The 21,749-nt window shown below is 36.3% G+C and overlaps 2 long non-coding RNA genes across 2 annotated transcripts; both read left to right on the plus strand.

The window, feature by feature from the left end:
* The first annotated feature begins 4,628 nt into the window (after window positions 1-4,628).
* On the plus strand, window positions 4,629-9,645 carry LOC147563549 (uncharacterized). Its single transcript, XR_015224646.1, has 6 exons — window positions 4,629-4,923; window positions 5,004-5,174; window positions 5,256-5,357; window positions 7,649-7,788; window positions 8,517-8,619; window positions 9,329-9,645. It is a non-coding gene; the product is annotated as an uncharacterized LOC147563549 (long non-coding RNA).
* A 6,403-nt stretch (window positions 9,646-16,048) lies between these two features.
* LOC147563550 (uncharacterized) lies at window positions 16,049-20,546 on the plus strand. Its single transcript, XR_015224657.1, has 6 exons — window positions 16,049-17,354; window positions 18,209-18,373; window positions 18,729-19,126; window positions 19,208-19,295; window positions 19,378-19,970; window positions 20,174-20,546. It is a non-coding gene; the product is annotated as an uncharacterized LOC147563550 (long non-coding RNA).
* The last annotated feature ends 1,203 nt before the right edge of the window (window positions 20,547-21,749 follow it).

Here is a 21,749-nt window from a genome sequence, read left to right on the forward strand (position 1 = left end):
TTGGACTTTTGAGTAAAAATAAACCAGTACTTCTTATCCCAAATTGAAGTGGGAAATGTGAAAAACTTAACATCCTTCGAAAACGTGCTCCAAACATTGTTTGCTTTCTTATCAATCCTTTTTGTTGAAATAATTGGTTTGCTTTATTTTCCATCCTCTTTGTTGAAAATAATCGGTTATCTAATTTGTAGGCGTTGTGGTTTTTAACGGAAAGGTTAAGTTTCTTTTTCTTTGAATGGGAAGGGTTGAGGCGAGAGATATTACAAGTTTCAACATTCACATTAAAAAGAAAATTGTCTAAGGAGAAAATGTTGTTGAGATGATATTTTGGTGAATAATGTCTCTCCAAGATGATAAAGTCAGCTAGATCGGGTTGAAGTAGCAACTTGATTATTTTGATATTTGCCGCACTCATGCAGAAAAACCAAAAATTAGTGATGTCTAATGGATGACTCTCTCATTTAACTAGAATGATATCTTTATTCCAATGTTCGTTCTTTTGATTACTTTCTTGCTTCCCCTAAAGTTGGGCTAGGGCTAGGAGTGAGTAAAGGAAAAGGTGCTAGAGTTTACATAGTCCATTAGTTGTGTTATTCTACCCACTTCAAACCATCATGACTAACTACCAAATTTTGGTACACTTTCCCATACTTCTCTTGTATTTTTCGAAAAATTTAGCTTTTACCCACTAAAAAGAAAGTAAAAAGAAGAAATCAACCGACATTTTGATCTGAATAGACATGATTGATACAATTTTCTTATACCTTTCTTCTTGGATAGATCTAAAGGTAGAAAGACATAGACTTAGGAATGGAATATGTGACAAGTGCATGATCCAAAATTATGAAAGAAAAGGTTATTCTCTTTATGAACTTCATATGAACCATACTTTATATGTATAGTTCCATATGCATCTCCTCTATGGTCTCTACTTTATGAGCCTGCCTGCCATTTTACATGTGTGATGGTCCTTATAACATATCTCTTAGGCCTTTTTTCTATCTACAAAAGCACCCAAGATGAAGCCATTGGAATATTGGCTAAGGATGCAAAAAAAAAAAAATTTGCGGCCCTAAACACTTCATCCATAGTGGTCTCTTCAACGAGAGCTCGAAACTACTTTTTTTTCTAACTTGATAAGGTGGTCCGTTACACCACAAGAAATTAACACTTTATTGATAGGATGTCTAGCTTTTTCTCACCCAATCACGCAATGCCACGGTCTTTTATCATAGTGTTTCTTCATTTACTTTCTGAAAAGTTATATATAATTAAAAAAAACATTTAACGGAGAAGTTGTCTTTCACCCAAGAAATGTTAGAACAAAGGTTCATTGTGAAGTTATAGAACGGAAGACATAAAGATTGGATGAATTCCTTAGTTTAAGAGAAAAAAGAGATCACAAAAAGAATATTAAAGTCGAGTTAGAGGTTGACTAATAGATATTTTTTGGACGAATATTTCTATTTTTATTTAACAAGTTGGTAAAGAGGATTTCAATTATCGGTCTAGCAGATTCCTTCGCCTTTATTTGGTGTTGTAGGGACAAAAGTATGTCGATTCCAAAAAACTAGAGATTTTCTCACTTGAAAAATCAGAGTGAAAGCAATTCCATCCTAAGTTGGTTGGCTCAAAGCACCAATGAAGGGTGAAAAGTGTGAAAATAAGCAAGATAACACATTTCTTTATATAAAGGCAAGATTAATTATAAGCCCTTATTTGTTTCCTTAAAGTATATCAAATGTATTCCCAAAGTTACTAGTAGGATTCAAAGTAAAAAAAGAGTAGGCCCATTTTCTTTTACCGATAACTTTCTTTTCCACTCGACGCCCAACAATACTTAGAAAATAAAATTGCATCATAAGACACCCCTAACCATGGCCATTAAACTTTTAGCTTCGATCAATCTATGTACGTAACCTTTATATATAGATTGTTTGGGAAACCTTATAAGTTGTTGTATTAAGGCAATCTTTTAATTATTCGTTCTTGAAACATGTATAGATAGTGGTCATTGGACATTGGCCAAGTCGTCCTCTCACTGTAAAACAATGAAGCTCTTTATTGCTATGGAACTAAATATATTTTTCTTTTTGCCATAATTAGTGATGCTTAAAAGGTCGGGTCGGCCCGGCCCGGCCCGGGCCTGTCCAGGTCGGGCCTAGCCAACCCGGGTTGAAGGTGTCCTGGGCCGGGTGCCCGGGCCTCAACCCGAGTTGGCTATAAAAGGGTCCAGCCCGGGACTGGGTATAGACCCAGGCCTGGCCGGGTTGAATTCAGGCCGGGTCAGGCCAGCCCGGATTTTATATAATTTTTTTTTCTATTTGTAAATTTGAAAAACCAAAATTTAAATTAAAAAAATATAAACCTATAGTTTATTTTGAATATAAAAAATTAAAACTTTAGAAACGATTTTCTATAATAATGACATGATTTAGAAATGACTTTTGGAAAGATTTTAGGAATAGTTATTAATTAATAGGATATAATTTTCATAAATAAGTGTAGAAAAGAATTTTAGAAAGAGTTTTTTGAATTGATTTTAGAAATTAGTTTGTGGAAATAATTAATAAAGGGTGTCTTACATAAATAAATTAATAAGTTTAGGAAAGATTTTATGAAAAGATTTTTGGAAAATGATTTTATAAATTATATTTTGAAACTAATTAGTAGAGGATGATTTATATAAATAGAAGATGATTTACATAAACAGGTTAACTAGTTTAAGAAAGATTTTTGAAAAGATTTCGTGGAAGTGATTTTAGAAATTACGTTTTGGGAATAATATTGAGGATGATTTAAACAGATTAACAAGTTAAGAAAGATTTTTTGAAAATATTTTATGGAAATGAATCTTTTAGGAACGATTTTGTTGGATAGATCTTTTCGAAAAGGAATGTTTTCAAATTCTCTATGAAATTTTTAAAAATAAGGCATGAAAAAAAAAGGTTTTGACCGGCCGGGCCCTAACCATAGGCCAGCCCGAACCCGGGTTGACCAGGCCCGTTTTTCGTACGGTCCAGGCGGGGACGGGCCCGTACGGAACGGCCCGGTCACGGGCCCAACCTGGGCCGGCCTGGCCTTTATAACATCACTAGCCATAATATATAGTTATGGTTTTTTATTAAAAAAAAGGGTGATTAAGAAATTACATATTACATCCACAATTTTTTGATGTCATGATACGACTCTAAAGGCCATATCAATAACAAATTTTGGAGAACATAAAATGTATATATATATATTTTTTGAATTGTTCAGCTGTAACGCCCCAACCCTTAGCAGTTATCGATATTGTCCCCAATTTAACCACCTGACACGGGTACGGAGTTTTGTTCTTGGTGAAGGCACCACAAGCCCACCCAAAAGGCTTCGGTACTTACTAAGCTTGAGCGTACACCTATAACCCAGTCTCTGGACACTTTTGCAAGCAACGTGGGACTATTACAATCCCCCACCCTTAGTGAAGAGCCGTCCTCGTCTCTGGATACCACTTTGTAACGATCCAAGCCTTAGCAATTATCGATATTGTGCTCACTTTAACCACCTCACACAGCTACGAGGTTTTGTTTTTGTCGGAGACACCACAAGCCCACCCAAAAGGCCTCGGTACTTACTAAGCTTGAGAGTGCACCTATAGGCCAGTCTCTGGGCATTCTTGCGAGCAACGTGGGGCTAGGATTTAATAGTCTCACATTGCTCACGAGAGTGTCCATAGACTGGGCTATAGGTGTACGCTGAAGCTTAGTTAGTGCCGAGGCCTTTTGGGTGGGCTTGTGGTGCCTGCGCCAAAAATAAAACCCCATACCTGTGTCAGGTGGTTAAATTGTGGACAATATCGATAACTGCTAAGGGTTGGGGCGTTACAGAGAGAGAGAGAGTCACATGATGATGGTGGTTTAGGATGTAGTAGAGGAGTGAGAAAGATATGAAAAAAAACAAAGATTGCTGGCAGTGGCAGTTTACCGTGACTCTTATGGACATAGAAAAGTAATGGTCAACTAAAATTTGTTTCACTTTTTTTCTTTTTTTTCTTTTTTTTGTTGAAGGAAAATTTGTTTCACTTAACAATTCGAAAATAAGTTTGTCAACTAAAATTTACCCCTTTTATAAAGTATATATATTTGCACCCCAAAATAATATTCTTATCTTCCAAAATCAGCGTCCCTCATATAATATCACAAGATTTGAGGCTGGGGGCGCCTTAAAAAAACTTCTCTTTTCATAGGCCTCCTATATAAGGTGCCTGTAAAATCACACAAACCTAGCGAATGAAGAATTGAAAGAGGTTTGAGACGGCAGGAGGAGAAAGAAAGAGAAGAAATGGCGAAAGTTGCAAGCACATCTGAACACAATCCCACTAGTGACCAAATAAATATAGGGCCGAATTAATTATAGGGCCGAACGTGAAGTGACCAAATCGTGTGCAAGGCAATTGCATTCTCTCTCTTCGGCAAAATGTAATGGTGCCGCGTGAGCGTGAGTGGCGTGACTGTTGGATAGTCCGGCACGTAGCTCCAGAAATAGAGTCGCCACGCGACGGATTTAAGATCGTCGGATAGATATATCTTACGATTATAATTGAACCAACTTCTACTATATAAGGTTCCAACCCTAATTCTTCCGTCACTTTTTCTTCGCCAAAGAATCTCTTTCTTTTTCGGAACAAAAACGGCCTCTCACATTACAATCTCTCTCGAACCCCTCCCTAGGGCCAGGAAAGAAGAGAAAGAGAAATCTCAGAATCATCTCTCGAACCCTCCTTTGGGAGATTCAAAAAAGTAAGAGAGAAAACATGGAGGATGATGATGGGTTGTTCAATCATCCCTCGGATCCTAAAAGACAAAAACTAGAAAACGAAACGAAGGAGGAGAAAGAAGATTCCGGAACGTTGTCATCTCTTGATGATCTGAAGGCAATCAGGTATGGAGGATCTGTTTGGTTTTATCTTTTTATTTTTTCTTTGTTAGGATTTGATTTGATTTCTTTTTCTTTTTCTTCAGGAAAAAGATCCAAGAATATATCGAGTACTGGAAAAAATTTCCTTAACGGTAGATCCTTGGAACTTCAATCATTCAAAAGATCTAGGCAAGATCATTGATGATTATATGACTAGTAATTCACTGGCAGCAACTACAACCCAAGACATACTAGAGGAAATAAAACTCTTTAAGGTATTGTTATTAAAACCCCACTCTTGTATTTTCATCCCCCCATTACTGTATTAACATATACTTTGTTTTGTTTATATTTAGTCTGTGATTGATGACTTGGACAAGGAACGCTGGGTGTTCATCAAGTTTCTCCATGAAACATATAATCTTCAAAGGACATTGAATTTGGTAAAATTGTATAAGGTAAAACCCTCCCCGTCTGTACTACTTTTAAACTCTCCATCTATGCTGCTTGCCCTAAATTTGTACATGTACAAACAGTTGGGCATAGATGATGGGCCTAAAAAGTTTCACAAATAGGTCTACACCCGCAAGTGCACGGGTGTCAAGTTGTAATAATTTCCGGTAAGACCGGTTCGTTCCTCAGAGACTAAGTGAAACCTATTCTAAGACTTGGTCGTAACTCGGTTTTGAAATTGATTTTAGTTTTGGTTTTAAAAATAAATAAATTATTAAAGTAAAATTACAGAAAGAAAATAATTACAAGTGATACAAGGAACTCAAATGGGGTAGAGCCTAGGGTTTTCTGAATCCGTCCCTCTAACAATTCTAACGACAATTTATTTTGGTCTGATTAGATAGTTCTTTATATAACTCAGGTTTTCAGTCCATGAACGGTCTAAAAACCCGGAAGATTTTATCGTTAAAATGGTAAAAACTTTAATAAATTATCGAGAAAATAATTATTACGACTTCATCTAAACCCTAGATAGAAAATTAGTTCTTCATGATAAAGGATGGAAGCTTAACTATATAGAAAAAGGAAAGAAAAGTAGAAAAGTTGGATTTCTTACTGATTTTGTAACCAAACAGGGCCTTAGGGAAAGATTTTCCTTCTGTTTTCCCAAAATTCTGCCAAACAGACCCTCTGGGAAAACGATTTTCTCGTCTTCCCCGGAAATATTTTCCCTGTGAGAAAATAATTTTCTCACCTTCTCCAATTCTCTTTCTCTCTCTATGCTTTCTGTTTTCTCTCTCTTTTCTTAATCTCTCTGTTAATTCTCTCTTTCTATCTCTCTCACAAAGGTAGACGAATTATAATCAAAAAGAAAATAAAAAAATCAAGAAGAAAACTCCATTAAAGCTCTCGGCTCTCTGTTTCTTTCTCTCTCAATCACTCTCTGTTTCTTTCTCTCTCAATCACTGAATCTCTCTGTCTCTCACAAAAAGAAAAATACAGAAGATGAAGAAGAAAGATAGAAGATGATGATGATGATGATGAGCTCCTTCCCTGTTTCTCTCTCTAACTCCGTTTTTGTCTAAAACCGAGGGCCTTTACATCACTCTCTCTCTCTCTAATATAGTCGGTTTTGGTTGAGCTACCAGAGGAAGACTCTCCAGTCGAGATGGTGATTGTTTTCGACCCCAAACCGAGATAAACCTATAACTCTGTTCTCTCCCTGTTTTATACAAACAGAGGAGACAAAACCCTCTCTCCGAGCTTGCTGTTTCTTTCCAAAAAATATCAATAGAATTATCTTCAATCTTACTCTTTCCATTTAAAAGCGATCACCAATCATCTTCCTGATTCTCTCTATCAATCTCCTTTCTTTCCTTCTCGGTTTTAAAGACAAAGAAAATCTTTCTCTCTCTCTACAACTCCAGCCCTCTCTTATCCTTGATCTTCTCTATTCTTGTAAAGAAAATAATCCTTCTTCTTTCTTTTTCCATTTAAATTAACAACAAGAGAAAGAAAATCTTTCTATCTCTATAATAGAACATCCAGCCAAGAACTCTCTTTCCTACCTTCCTTTTCTGACCGAGCATGTCAAAGAGATTATCTCTCTTTCCTTCTTGATCATCTTTCCTTATCTTTAAAAATCTCAGCCATCTCCATCTCCTTTCTCTGTTTGGTTGATATTCGAAAATCTCTTCGAATCATTCCAGCTGCTCTCTCTCTCTGTTCTTTCCATTTCTAGATTATTACTTCACCTTTTAATACTAAACAGATAAATACCATGATAGGTATGGAATGAAACAACCCAAAATTTGGTGGAATGAAACAATCACGTGTGGTGAGCTGGCTAGAGGATTGGTGGGTGCTAATCCTTTAAAGTGGCAAAACTTTGTTGTGGCTAGGTGCATCAAGAAGAGTATTGGAGACCATCTAATACTTGCTAATCCGTGCGTCCACATGTCACACAATATATGTTGATTTTTAGTCAACTAATTTGATTCAAACTTTGACCCGCTCTAGTTTCCTCATCCGAGTTTCGATTTCACTTCCGTTTTCGCCTACGGACTCGTCATGAACTCCACTTTCACCTGAGCACTAATATTGAACAGAATACCCTTGTCGTTAAAATGACCAAAATGCCCCTCAAGTATGTCTTTATCACGATGTTTTCGCATCGAACTCCGTAAATGAGACCTGAGAAAGAAAAACAAGCAAATCATCAGAGTAACCGCTCGAAATGGACTAACTAACCCGAGTTAAGAGATTCAGATGAGACATTTTCATGTCCCATCAATAGACGAGGTGGTTGAGAAGATAGATGAGGATGTCTTGGCCGGTAAACCTGATAGAAATTACCTCCTTGATGTTATTACCGAACAAATAGAACCCGTGTGGCAGAACAAGGATTTGGAAGACACTACTGACGAGACTTATGAGGTAATTACATTGTTTCTAGCAATTTTCTTAATTTAATTTCCTGGGGTTTCCAAATTATACTAGTATATGGGTTGTTACAAAATACTAACATCAAATTGTTCCAGAATTTGATTTGATGATGGGGTGAAAAATAATGAAATGTTGGTTGGGGTTTCCATTGGACCATACAAGCAGATTGTGACTTGTCGACACGATGGGGCCATCAAGCTTTGTCTCCCCTAATATTTTGTTCACTGAAAAAAAATTAACTGCCCGGGGAGGCCTTACATACGTCAAATGGTGTCACCATCCTTTGGACAATTTTTCACTGTGAAGCTCCTAGTTTCCAATAAATTGGGAACCGAACTCTTGACCCATGAATCTGATAGAAAAATAGTCAAGGAAATGTCCTACCAAACTCCAAAGTACAAGTAGAATGTCTACATACAATCAGTCTGGACAGTGGCAATTTCGCGTCCTCATCAAGATGGCACCAATAGCCAGATTAGATGACACCTTGCGACTTACCCTAAGAGAAGTGTAACTAATCAAAAAAGTTGCCCGATATCTGTCATAAGCACTGTTTATATATAAATCGTTGCCTTCATGCACATATCATTTATTGCCTTACAACAGGTTTATATCCATCTCTATCTTTGCTTGCTAAATCATGCACATATCATTTATTGTACAAACTGTGCTTAATGATTTGTAAGCAAATGCTTATTATTATGAGTTTGTAACTGTAGGATTTGGTTGAAGCCTTAGACAAGGTGGAAGCATGCATAGGTTGTTGTAGTAACTTTGTGGATGGAGAATCTCAATTGGTAGCGCTTGGGAGATCTTCAATTGGTAGCGCTTGGGAGATCTTTGTTTGTTGTAAATTGAGTTCCAAGCTTTGAGTTTGAATATCGTTTCCTCGGTTGTTTCTTTGTGCAGGTCTGTTGGTGTTTCAGAGGTGATAAGATACTTGTTGAAGATCTGATTATTATAAGTTCATTGTTCCTAAACTAGTTTTGTAATTTTGAATCTTCAAATCCTTCATGGTTTTGTTTTCGTTAGACAATGGCTATTATGAAACATATGACTTGTTCTTCAATGTGCATTAGACGTTTTATAGTTATGCAGGTTAATATTCATTATGCAGGTTAATATTCATTATGCTGCTGCATTTTTTGGATTACCAGGTGCAGCAGCGGGTACAGAAATTAGATTTCAAAAAAAAAAAAAAAAGACTATTGCCGACGGAGTGAAAACCGTCGGTAAAAGCAACACCTGCCGACGATTTTTTGGAACACAAACCGTCGGCATAGGTTAAGAAACTCGCGGGAAATGGTGTTCCCGCGAAATTATCTTTCTCACTGCCGACGGTTTTTTATTTACAAAAACCGTCGGCATACTTTCTGCCGACGCTTCACTTTCGTCGAGAAGTTCGTCGCGGATAGTTTTCGTGACGCCTACATTGCCGACCATTTTTTTGTCGTCGGCAGTGACCTATGCCGACGAAATTTATATTATGCCGACGCTTTTTTACCGTCGGCAATATTCGCGATTTTTGTAGTGTGGGTTTTATTTTGAAACGAATGAGGGGAATTGATGTATATAAAACATTGGGTTTTATTTCTCCAACTGATGCTGCTGCCAATATGCGTGTTTGATTGCCAGACTTAAAGAATGAACGAAAATACTTAATGAATGTTGAATGTCACGGCCTTGGTGTTTTATCTGTGACCGACTTTTTTTTTGCTGTTGAAGAATGTGTTGACAGACTTGGTGTGTTATGTGTTGACGAACTTTCTTTTTTGGCAGACTTGGTATTTTATGTGTTGACAGTTCGTTCATTAGAGTTGTGAATCACGAATTAACCTCTTTTGTTTAGGCGATCTCTAATTGTATATGGTAAATCAACAAGATTGTGAGGGATTATCGAAATGCTTCAAAGGTAAAATTTGCAGATGCAACAATGTCATGACAACTTTTGGCTCCACGAGCAAGTTCTTTGCTGTGTTTCATTGTTTGTCCTAGCTTCCATATCATAAGTAGCAACTTCCATACCTAGGGATGAATAGACCTATTATGTCAAACACGATTCACATTGTAATACAGGTCTAAGATGCTTAAAGACAGAAGAAAGCATGAAGCATAGCATCTGTATCACCCGAAAAGAAACACGTTAGAGTTCTTACTTGTATTAATGCTTACTATGGAAAGCATGAAGCATAGGTTACAGACAGCTGTTTCCAGGAAAAGTATCTCTTGTATAGGTCTATCGGTCTATGGCAAACTTTTCAATTGCTATAAGAGCATCAAATGATCAAGGGTCTGAGGTCTGAAGGAAACTATAACACGCTATCACTAAGTTAGCATTCTAGCCTTATGCAAATCAGTCCTACCTGGTCACTCAGCGGTTAGACTATCGCTTTCATACTGTGAGTCATTAGTATAAATCCAATAGTAGGTAAAACTGGCCGAAACCCCTGCTTTTGCCAGCATCACAACAAGCATTGACTGGCAGCAAGGAGTCCCAACCAAAGCATCCGCTGCTTCCACTTTTGGCCTTCTTCGACCATGAGACAAGGGACCCCCTCTTCTTCTCTTCATGTGTGTGGGCTGCCCCGTCCTGGATAGATGTATTGTTGGGTATGTGTACCTGTGTCCTGAATTTGTTATATATAACTTCTGGACCCTTGCACCTTGTTGTGTGTAGGACGGTTCACGGATGGTATCTCCCATTGGGCATTTGGGCCCTATTTGGATTTGCTACGTAAGAGGAGAAATGACATTATTCACGATGCCTAATAAGAGTGCGACAAAATAATCTGGAGGTGGGAATGTTATAGGGTTTGGTGAAACAATGTGTTGAGGCAGGGAATTACTCGAACAGTCCATGGGTATAAGGCCCAAAATAATGTTGAAAACGGTTTAAGGGACCAATCTTCCCAAAAAATAGGTTTTTAGTCCTTTTGCACTTTGGACCAAAAACCCTTTGCAAAAGGACTAAAAACCCTTAGTATATTAACAATATGTCGTCCCTGTCCCAAATTGAATTCCCGTGATTTTTTTAATGCGGGATCAGAATAAATTTCAAACGACATTTTATACCGTGATTTTTGGTTTGAAAAAGGAAACGGAATCATTGATTTTCTCTCTCATCGAATTTGTTTTGGAAACGAAATCAATTTGCGTGATTGGAGGGATTAAGTAGACAGATATTTTCAAATCAACTTTTTCTCTCTTTGCAGATTTGGAAACCAAATCAATTTTCTCTCTTTATACATTTAGAAACCAAATCAATTTTCTCTCTCTTATTATGTAATTTTTTTGGGTTATTTCCCAAAAGGCCCCCTACTTTGTGACCAGTTTCCTGCCCAGCCCCCTAGATTAGCAATAATTTCCGTATGGCCCCCTTTTTCCGTTATCTTTAACTGTCCGTTACTCTCTCTCCTCCATCTCATTTTCTCTCTTTGCCACATCATCTTAGCACGACACATCATCATCTTCTCCGGCAGGCGTCGCCGGCCGGTCAAATTTCCGGCCGGCAACCTTCAGTATTTTTTTTTCTCTCTCTCTAAATTTTTTTTTATTCTCTCTCTCTAAACTCCGGCGAAGGGGTTTCCCTTCGCCGGAGTTTAGAGAGAGAGAGAGAATAAAAAAAAAAAAATTTTAGAGAGAGAGAGAAAAAGAAAACTGGAGGTCGCCGGTCAGAAATTTGGCCGGCCGACGACCCTGCCGGAGAAGATGATGATGTGGCGTGATAGGTGACTTGGCAGAGAGAGAAAATGAGATGGAGGAGAGAGAGAGTAACGGACAGTTAAAGATAACGGAAAAAGGGGGCCATACGAGAATTATTGCTAATCTAGGGGGCTGGGGAAGAAACTGGTCACAAAGGAGGGGGTCTTTTGGAAAATAACCCTTTTTTTTTGTTATTCAAATCAAGTTTCTCTCACTTCAATTTCATTTTGGAAATAGTATATTGTGTAGGATCAATTTAGTGTGATTTGGGGGTTAATATACAAAACGTATATATCATTTTCTCTCGCTTAACTTTCAAATTTGGAAAGAGTATATTTTTCTGGCAACGTTACAACAACATTTGTTTTTATTTTTTCTCATACATAAACACACATCGAATACAAGTTATGAAACAAGTTCGTAAATTATGTGTTATTTATAACGAGGAAACCATCATTTGTCATGTATACAACGTAATTTATCGAATTTATGTGTATCATGTTCAATAAATTACATATAATTTCTTTTAAATTAGATACATTATGTACAAAAAAATGTACAAAATCTTCTCTGGTTCAAAAATGGTGCCCATCCATGTACTCTCCAATCTCCATTTGCAGTCTTGAACATGACAAACAACTGTTACACGTTTTAAATCATTTTTGATGAATTTGAAATCATGCCTTGTGTTTATACTATATTATTGAAGAACATATTGAAATACTTAGATTGGATGATTATGTAGGAAATTCCATAAGTAACAGCAAAACTAGAAAAAGAAAAACATATACATTTGTCAACAAAACATATAATTGACTAGAAACGACATGTATAATGGAGTAAATTATGCGTACTGTTTGTTAAACTTTATAATGTGTTGGGAGACAAACATAACTTTAGTTTGAATCACAAGGTCACTGTTATGTGAAAAAAAATATGTATAATGTGCAATAAATTACATATAATTTTTAGAACATTACACAATGTTTACATTCTGTTACAGTATAATTGTAAGAAATCTTCGGTGGTTCAAATGTGTAAAGCGCAATAAAGTACATATAATTTTTTGCACAATACACATTGTTTACATTCTGTTACAGTAACATCGTACGGAATCTTATATGGTACAAATGTGTGATGTTTCAATGTTTCATTCTAAAATAAAAGTGTGATGTTAAATGCACATACTTTCATGTAAATTACACATCGTTTACATTCTGTTACAAAAAACGTACATAATCTTCTCTGGTACAAGATTGTGATGTTCAATAAAGTACACATAATTTCGTATAAATTACACATCGTTTACATTCTGTTACAAAAAAATGTACGTAATCTTCTCTGGATAAAAAATGGTATCGTTACCAAATCTGATATCAAGACATGTTCTAAACATCAAGATTTGTGATGAGACATGAAAATGTCCCATCTGAATCTCTTAACTCGGGTTAGTTAGTCCAGTTCGAGCGGTTACTTTGATGATTTGTTTGATTCTCTTTCTCAGGTGCCTTTTACGGAGTTAAGTGTGAAAACCGGAGTAAAACCGAGGGGAAGACACTCCTGAGGGCATTTTGGGTATTTTGAAATTATGGTAGTCTGGCTATTTGGTCTATGTTGGTGCTCGAATGAAATGTATGGTCCAAGACGAACCCACTGGCGAAAGCAGAGGTCCAATCGGAGTTCGGAGGAGAAACTTATAGGTAGTCAAAGTCGGAGCCAAAAATTAGTCAACTAAATACACGTGGCATGCAATCTGACGAATTGGATAGAGTGAGGGCTCTTGTCGGTCACACAATGGTGTTATCTGGAATTTTCAGCTGTTTTAGATTTAGCGCGCAAGAGCACAACATATCATCGTATACCCGAGGGCATCTAACGGCTGGAAGTCTCCCGGAGCACATGACTTCATCTGGGAGCTCGTTGTAACCTATTAAAATGGGTCGAGAAACAACATATCATCCTCTACTGCCAGCCCACTCTAACCGATTGGGTAATTTCCCAAATCAATGGGAAATCAATCCCATTCTTTCTTCTTCTCTCTCTCTCTTTAGTTCCATTTACATAGGTATTTTCACTGATATATTATACAGAGAGGGAAGGAAAGTTTTTAAATGTTTAGAAAGAGAGATATGGAACCGAGAGGGATGGTGATTCGATTGAAGCTAGATATTGGATTCGGGAAAGATTAAGAGGTGATTCAACAGAAGATATTTCTTTGGGAGCTAGAGATGGAATTATTTTATGGAGGATATTTTCTGCATCTTCTCGGCTGAAAGAGAGAGAAAGATTCCTAATTCCAGAGAGAAAGAGAGAATGAAAACCGACAAGGAGATAGTTGGGTTTAATATTCTTACCATGTTCAGAGATTGAGGGAGAGGATTTTGAAGGGAGTTTTCCCTCTTTATAACAAGAAGAAACAGGGAGTTGTAAGGATCATCTCTCCACGGCTACAGACACAACAGGAAAAGAGTTTAGAGAGAGAGAGGCTGCTCGGCCATTAAAGAAGAAACCAAGAGCTAGAGAGAGAAAGTGAGGGAAAGAGTATTTGTTTTGTTTTCTTTTTCTTCTTCTGACATCCTTCTCTTTGTGAGAGAGAGAGGAATAGATTGAGAGAGTTAAAGAGAGAGATAATTACTGTTTTCTGTAGAGAGAGAAAGATTGAGTTCAATTCATAAAATCAAGTTTAAATCATCTTTTTCTTCTCATTTCTTTACTGTTTTGATTAGAGAGAGAAAGGGAGAGTTACATTTCTGGTTTATAGAGAGAGAAATAGAAAGTTTAGAGGAAGAAAGAAGGAGAAACAGTAGAGAGAAGAACCAATCGAGGAAAATAATTTTCTCACCAGGAAATCATTTCCGGGAAGACGAGAAAATTATTTTCCCTAAGGGTCTGTTTGGCTGCACAGAGGGAAATTTGCGAGAAAAAGGTGTTTTCTTCTCCGATTTTTTTTCTTTCTTTAATGTTATTATTTCTCATTTATCCCACCATGATTATGATCACTTTAGCGATGAGTAGCTAAGTTCCTTTAGTCTAGGGTTCGATGAAGTTAACATTTTACATGAATATTGACTTATTATCTTAATAGTTTGAAGGATAAATTCAATTGATAAATTTTCGAAATTATTCATAACTTCTTCTTCGTTTATATTTCTGATTTGATTAGTCATGTTTAGGTATATCTTTAATGACTAATGCTTCTTAGTTAATAGGCGAATGTTGAAATTGTGTTTGAATCTTTCATTACCTATACTTCGTACATCTTGATTCGTCATATTTAGGTTAGATTCTTTAATGACGAATACTTGATAGTTGATAGGCAATAGTTAGAATCGTAGAGAATCAATTGAGGTGAGACAAGAAAAAATAAGATTTGAGTGAATATTTGTGTTTGATCGCAACGGATTCAAAACCCTAGTCTACTTCTCCCATAAAATCATTTACCATTATTATTTGTCTTTGTTAGTATTATTGTTTAAATTGCAAGAAAATCAAAATCTGAAGAAAATCCAAATTAGTTATAGGATTTAGAATAGATTGACTTAGTCTCTGAGGAACGAACCGGTCTTACCGGAACTATTACTTGACGCCCGTGCACTTGCGGGTGGTGACCTATTTAGGAAACTTTCTAGGCCCATCAATTTGTAACCTAAATCTAATGAAAAATAAAGTAATACATGGATACAAATATAACCTAATCGAAGATAATGAATTATTAAACAAAAATTTAATATTAACATCATAAATAAGTTATAAAGATCTTAGAGTGAGAAAATATGAATATTGATGAATATTTGAAAAGATGATACAAAGATAAAGTCGATTATAATGAAAATCATAACAATTTTAAATATGATGATGAAAAAACATGAAACTTGTTACTTTAACCTCAGAAGCAACTGTTGGTCTTAACAATTATTCGAACCTGAATCTTTGATGATGGAAATCGAAATAAACGATGGAGTTTTCAGCTTGTCTAATGAAGATGAAGCAGATTTCGAGACTGAAAAATGGAGGTTGAATAGATGATTCGGTTTTAGAAAGAGAAAAGTAACAGGTTTCCGTTTTGGAGAAGAATGAAGATAATTGTTGCTTTTAATAGAATCGTGATTGGAGAGAGAAAATGGGAGATAAAAATGGCAACCAGATATTTGAGAATTTGATGAAGAAGGAGTGTTTGATTATATATAAGGTTAGTTTAGGTAATATGAAATTATAAGAATTCTAGGGATTTGTATTTCCTCTCTAGATGTATACAAATGGACTAGATATCATTAGATTAATATTTTGGTTTACAAACCCTTTTGAGGATTAGAAAGGACTAAATGTGAGGGCGGCCATCCCACCAATTGGCCTCACGGCCAACCCAATAACAGACCCAACGGCCAAGATCCCATAATAGGATAAGTTCCAGTTTAGTATTTAGGGTTACCATATTTAGAGTCCTAGCAATCAAGGAAAGTATCCTTAGTAGTTATCTTCTTTATTTATTTGAGTCTATCTAGGAAAGTCTAATCTCTATATAAGAGAAGTCAGGTATGTCTTGTTAAGTATTGAATTGAATCATCAAATACAAAATCTCCTTGATTGCATCTTCTTCTTTAATTATTTCAGTTGTTCTTCGTTTATTTATCGTTTAATCGTTATTTTATCCGCTTTATTTCATTAGTTTAGTTTATAACAATGGTGGATTCCATTACTTTTACGCTTCCGCAACAATCTACATCAAAATGTGTGTTTATGGTTCATTTTTTGGACGATAAACCCAAAAAATTGTTACTCGAAAAGGGATCTGGAGCAAATAATATATAGAGTCGGAGCAAAAAATGCAAGTCAAACTCAAAGTGTAAACATAAAGTACACATAAAATACGAAATCATAAAATACGGATTCATGAATCCAAGTAATATCTTTTTGCTTGTTTGGCAACTAAGAATCCTATGATTTATTATTATTCGAGTATTTTCAAAACATCTTTAGAAAAAATATGATTTTTGAAAAGAATAATGATTTTGAAAAAAAAGTAATGATTTTGTAGAAGGAAAGAATTTTTTTGTTGATTTTAAGTTTGAAATTTAGGTTCATTAATCCAAAATCCTAGCAAATCCTAGGGGGTAGGGTGGGATTTTGGTCCAATACAAATTTTGGAATTAGGAATCCTTGGAATTCAAGAGTCGTAGGATTCTTGGTAACCAAACAAACCAAGGATTCATGATTCCTACCAAATTTCACTTTTGATAGGAATCCTATTTAGGAATCCTGCAACCAAACACACCATTAGTATTCGTACAATCAACTTGCTTGCAAGGTGACTATAGAAAATACGCAAGAATATCCATATGGGTTTACGAAAATTTTAATGCTTACCGAAAACTGACAGTGAAGTTGCTTGAAATCGAAAAGGAACTGATCATTTCCTGGAGGAAGCTCTAGGTTGAGAGATTTTGTCCTCTCCTGAGGTTTGTTCCTGGGTGAAAATGTAGTAGTTTGAACAAAATAATCCACACATTCATCAATGCAATTAAATCAAGTCAAAGTTGATGAACTACTTTTAAAACTTATAAAGACATTCACCAACAGTCCCCAAACAGATCATGATTTCAGACGCATACGCGAACGCCTTTAGGCGCCCCAGAGAAGAGTGAAGCGGCCCAAGTCTAATAGGTGGGTGTCCAAAGAAATTTTAAGTTTTTAGGCTTTTAGCCCAACTCAACAGTCCGCCCTAATAGTTTTTTCAAATCAGTTTCTCTCTCTAGTCTCTACTCTTGAGTCTTGCCCTAAACGACTCATCCTCCATTTATTCTTATCCAAAGTTTACTACCTTCATCTTCTCCAAAGTTGAAGGATTTTGTCTGTAGGTAACTCGATTTCATCCCTTTCATCTTCTCCTTCTTCTAGTTTCTATTTCTTCTTCATCTTCTGTACTGTTGTTACTGTTCTAATGTTCTTGACTGCACTTTGCAGCAACCTAGTAACTTGTTGTTACTGTTCTAATGTTCTTGGGGAGAATTACTGAAACCCCCCAGCTCTGGTATTTGGGGTTTTTCTCCCTTAGAGGTAATTTCGAGCTGAACCGAATAATCACTAGTGATTAGGTCAGATTGCTACCGTAGTGATTGCTACCTTAGTGATTATGAACCAAATAATCACTAAGTGATACTTTAGTGATTATGAAGTAGTTTGAACCGAGTAATGTGATACTTTAGTGATTAGGAACATCATATTACTAACCGAGAGAAAGTAGTCTGAACCGAATAATGTGATACTTTAGGGATTATGAAGGGATGATTTCGGCCAACTTACTCAGGTCAGATTACTTAGGAACATCATATTGCTACCTTCATACTCATTGATCACCAAAACAACAAAATTTCCATAATTATTTGTTCCCGTCTTATGATTGATCATGGTATCTCTGTTTTGGTTGATAAATTACTAGATATTGTTAATGTTGTTGATGTTTTCATTTCATGTTGTTTGATATGTCATCCAATTTGCTATTTGTCTTTGTTTAGAACTACTAATGATTTATATAGCGGAAAATATTTGTCAATTGGTAAATGTTAGATAAGTTATGAATCTTGGTAAATGTTTGTCAATTGGTAAATGTTTGATTTCTCGACTAATGGGTATGAGTTATGTACTGTCATAGTGTCATTCTTACTCTCTTATAAGTTATAAATCTTGAACTCAATTTTTTGTTCTTTTTCAGGTATGTCAGAAAATGTGCAGTTAGATATTGTAATTCCTGAAGAAGATGATGGATCGATACATGATGGAGAGCTTCATAGGATTACACGTAGGGGTAATTTACTCCAAAGATATCAAACCAAGAATACAACATTACTTCTAAAACAACCAATTATTGCCATAGAAGGTTTCGAGGACCACTTTCAAGTGTGAGATTACCGTGAATCCTTCCGCTACGTGATAAAAATGTTAATACCTCAAAGATATCTCTTAAAAGTTTTATGAGTAGTCTGCTCGGTCTCCGTTTTTGCCAATCGTCGTATAAAATCGATTTGTTATCATTTCTAAACTCTCCAAGAGTACATAGATAAGGTTCATAGACGATATGTGTAGAATTATATTTTTCGTTTCTGAAAATACCTTTACAGGCAAGAATACATGATGGAGAGCTTCATAGGATTACACGTAGGGGTAATTTACTCCAAAGATATCAAACCAAGAATACAACATTACTTCTAAAAAACCAATTATTGCCATAGAAGGTTTCGAGGACCACTTTCAAGACGAAGACGATGAGGGTCCATTTACGATAAACAGTGTTAATCACCCGAATATTCTTGCCTGTAAAGGTATTTCAGAAGCGAAAAATATGATTCTACACATATCGTCTATGAACCTTATCTATTTACTCTTGGAGAGTTTAGAAATGATAACAAATCGATTTTATACGACGATTGGCAAAAACGGAAACCGAGCAGACTACTCATAAAACTTTTAAGAGATATCTTTGAGGTATTAACATTTTTATCACGTAGCGGAAGGATTCACGGTAATCTCACACTTGATAACATAGTAATTGTAAAGTACGGAGAAGAAGAAGCGAAAACGGAGTTCTACATAGCTAAATTAAGAAATTTAGTGAAGTCCAAATAAACTACAAGTATAGCACTATCATTCTTATTATTATATTTTGTCGATGATATTTCTATCATATTACTTAAAAGTTTCCTATTTCTTTTAGATTTTTATCATGTAAAAAAACTGTTTGAAGATTTATTCAAAAGCGATAACAGTTGTGATGAGGCAACCCACTTGATACGTAATTTTGGGTAAGCATTTTATTCTTTGAGTGCTTTAAGTCATAAGTTAAGCAACAACTAATTCATCTACTTCTTTTTATGCTTTTCGTAGTGAGTATAATCTTGATTATAGGGGAGATCTCTGGTATGCTATTGGTTGGAACCCTGTCGAGGTTTTAAACCATCCCTTATTCTTCGACGGAAATAGGTGGATTGATTATCTGCGTAAATACATAGATGTTACCACTGCAACGAAGTTTATGGCTAAATATTCGGGCTTCACATAATTAAACGCATCCAAGGAATGGAATAAAACTTTTACCAAGCACGGCTACGATTTAGTATTTAAGATGAGTGAGGATTCTTGGACGGAGTATATTGACCACCCTTTAACAAAGAAGTGGAAGGATGTAGCAAAACAAAAAAACGACACTTCGACTCTACAATACAATTATTGAAGTTCTACCGGAATTTGGTAATTCATAAATTCAAAACAATAAGTGATTATGAAGTAAAGGATGTCAAGAAGCTAAGATCCCTAAATATTGTGAGTTTGATGAAGCAATGTCACCCGTTCCTGATGGTGGAAATGTATAAGATCTATGAGAAGCTCCGGCGCAATATTTCGTTGGAAGACATGCCAGATATGCTATTCCTTGGGGAGTTTTACCCAAACCCTTTTTGCATCACACCAGCCGTAGAAAAGTGAGTTGTTTCTTATGAATTTTCAATAGTACTCCAAGTTTTCGTTATGCATTTATACTCTCTTATTTCATATCCAGCCTCTAGTCAATTGTAAAAATATGATTTCTATGTTCTGTTCCAATGTCAAAGTCCCGATGACTAAGTTGGTTTTATTAATAAAGAGGCAGCAATCTGATAAATAAGCTTGTAAATCTTTATGTCAGGGACTATGTTGTTGATGGAACGGCAGCGTGAGGAATGCTTGCCCCAAACTGATGCAACATGACCACAAATGGGCACAGGATCGAGGCTCTACTGGAAATTAGCTAGATAGCACAGATGGACACAGGTTGAAATTTGGTATGTTTTTATTTTGTCCCTGCCTATGTAATTTGTCGAACTTGGTCTTTTTTTATTTTGTTGTGTTCGGTTGAATTTGGAATATTTTGGGCACAATCACCATTTCACCAAGACTCTTCCTGCAGAAATTTATGTTCTTAAATTCCAATTATGGGGATATCTTTGTTGCTTGTACGAATTTATCGATTAGAGATCAATCCTACACTTGTCACACTATAATTATAGTGTTATTCGCAACTAATGATACATCGTTAGACCAATCACAAGTTCACGACTGTGATTTTGAGGTTTAGTAATTTATAAAAACCACCCACTCACAATATACTAGGGAATCTGAATTTTCTGCATTTGGTGTTCCAATTTGGAATCTTCATATCGCTTTGTGACTTGGTTCACTATAACCACAATATCTAGCTCACATCTTCTGTTCTGTAGCTTGTTCCAGTTTAGATTTTCTTCTAACTTATTAACTGCATCTACAAGCTTGGCATTAACTCCTTTTGTGGCTTTCTTTGCATCAATCAAAGCACTAATTCCACTCTTCAACCGTGCAATTTCTTCTGCAATCTCTTCTTTCTCATGGTGTTCCAAAGCATACCTATAACAAGCTTCTGCATAAAACTGGGCTGCTTTTAGCTGCACATGATATATCCAGGTCCGGTCGAACTGCTGGTTGAGAGGAGCAACACTCAAGGCCGTAGAAGCCTCCTCGTAATAGAGGCCAACCTGTACTCAACCTCAGTGTAAGAAAAGGCCTGTTAGATACAAATTAAAGACAGATTGCAACTCTAGCAATCAATACCTAAGTTCAGTCTAGAAGTACTGAATTTCATAACAAAGAGGAAATAAAACTTGGGTTAGCATTTTGAACTCCCGAAACATGTTAAGTTTGTGGACACCCAACTCAAAAACAATTGGCAATGAGTAGAGAGGACCTAGATATTACATTCTTGATGTAGTTTCTATTATCGTGTACCTATTGGCGCTTGTAGTAGCCACCATCACCGCCACCTTGATGAGGAGGATACGGGCCAGGAATACTATATGGTGGTGGTGATGTGATCCAGATTGTTGTCCATGTGGGATTGTTGTAGTACGGGCCCGTCCATCCGGGATAAGCGTGCTGGCCATACTCGGCTTGTGTTTGTTGAGCTTGTTGAGGTGGATTTGGGCCACTAGTAGCGGGTAAATGGTAAGGAGGTGGTTGTTGCTAAGGAGTTGTATATGGGGGAGGAGGGTGAGAATATCCAGGCGCTGATGTGTGCTCCATGGTTTTATGATAGTAAGGCACTTGGTGGCCGCCATGTGGAATCTGAGAACCGGGCAGCATACTTCTTGGCGTCGACTGTGGTTGACTCCTAACTGAAGAGTAACTGTCGTTTTTATTATCTTGGAAGCTGAGACCTGAAATTTGTCTCTGAACATCTTCCATCATTTCTT

This window comes from Eschscholzia californica, unplaced genomic scaffold (assembly GCF_041429995.1).
Source record: "Eschscholzia californica isolate CP2 unplaced genomic scaffold, dmEscCali1.0.p SCAF_1, whole genome shotgun sequence".
Taxonomy (NCBI): domain Eukaryota; kingdom Viridiplantae; phylum Streptophyta; class Magnoliopsida; order Ranunculales; family Papaveraceae; genus Eschscholzia; species Eschscholzia californica.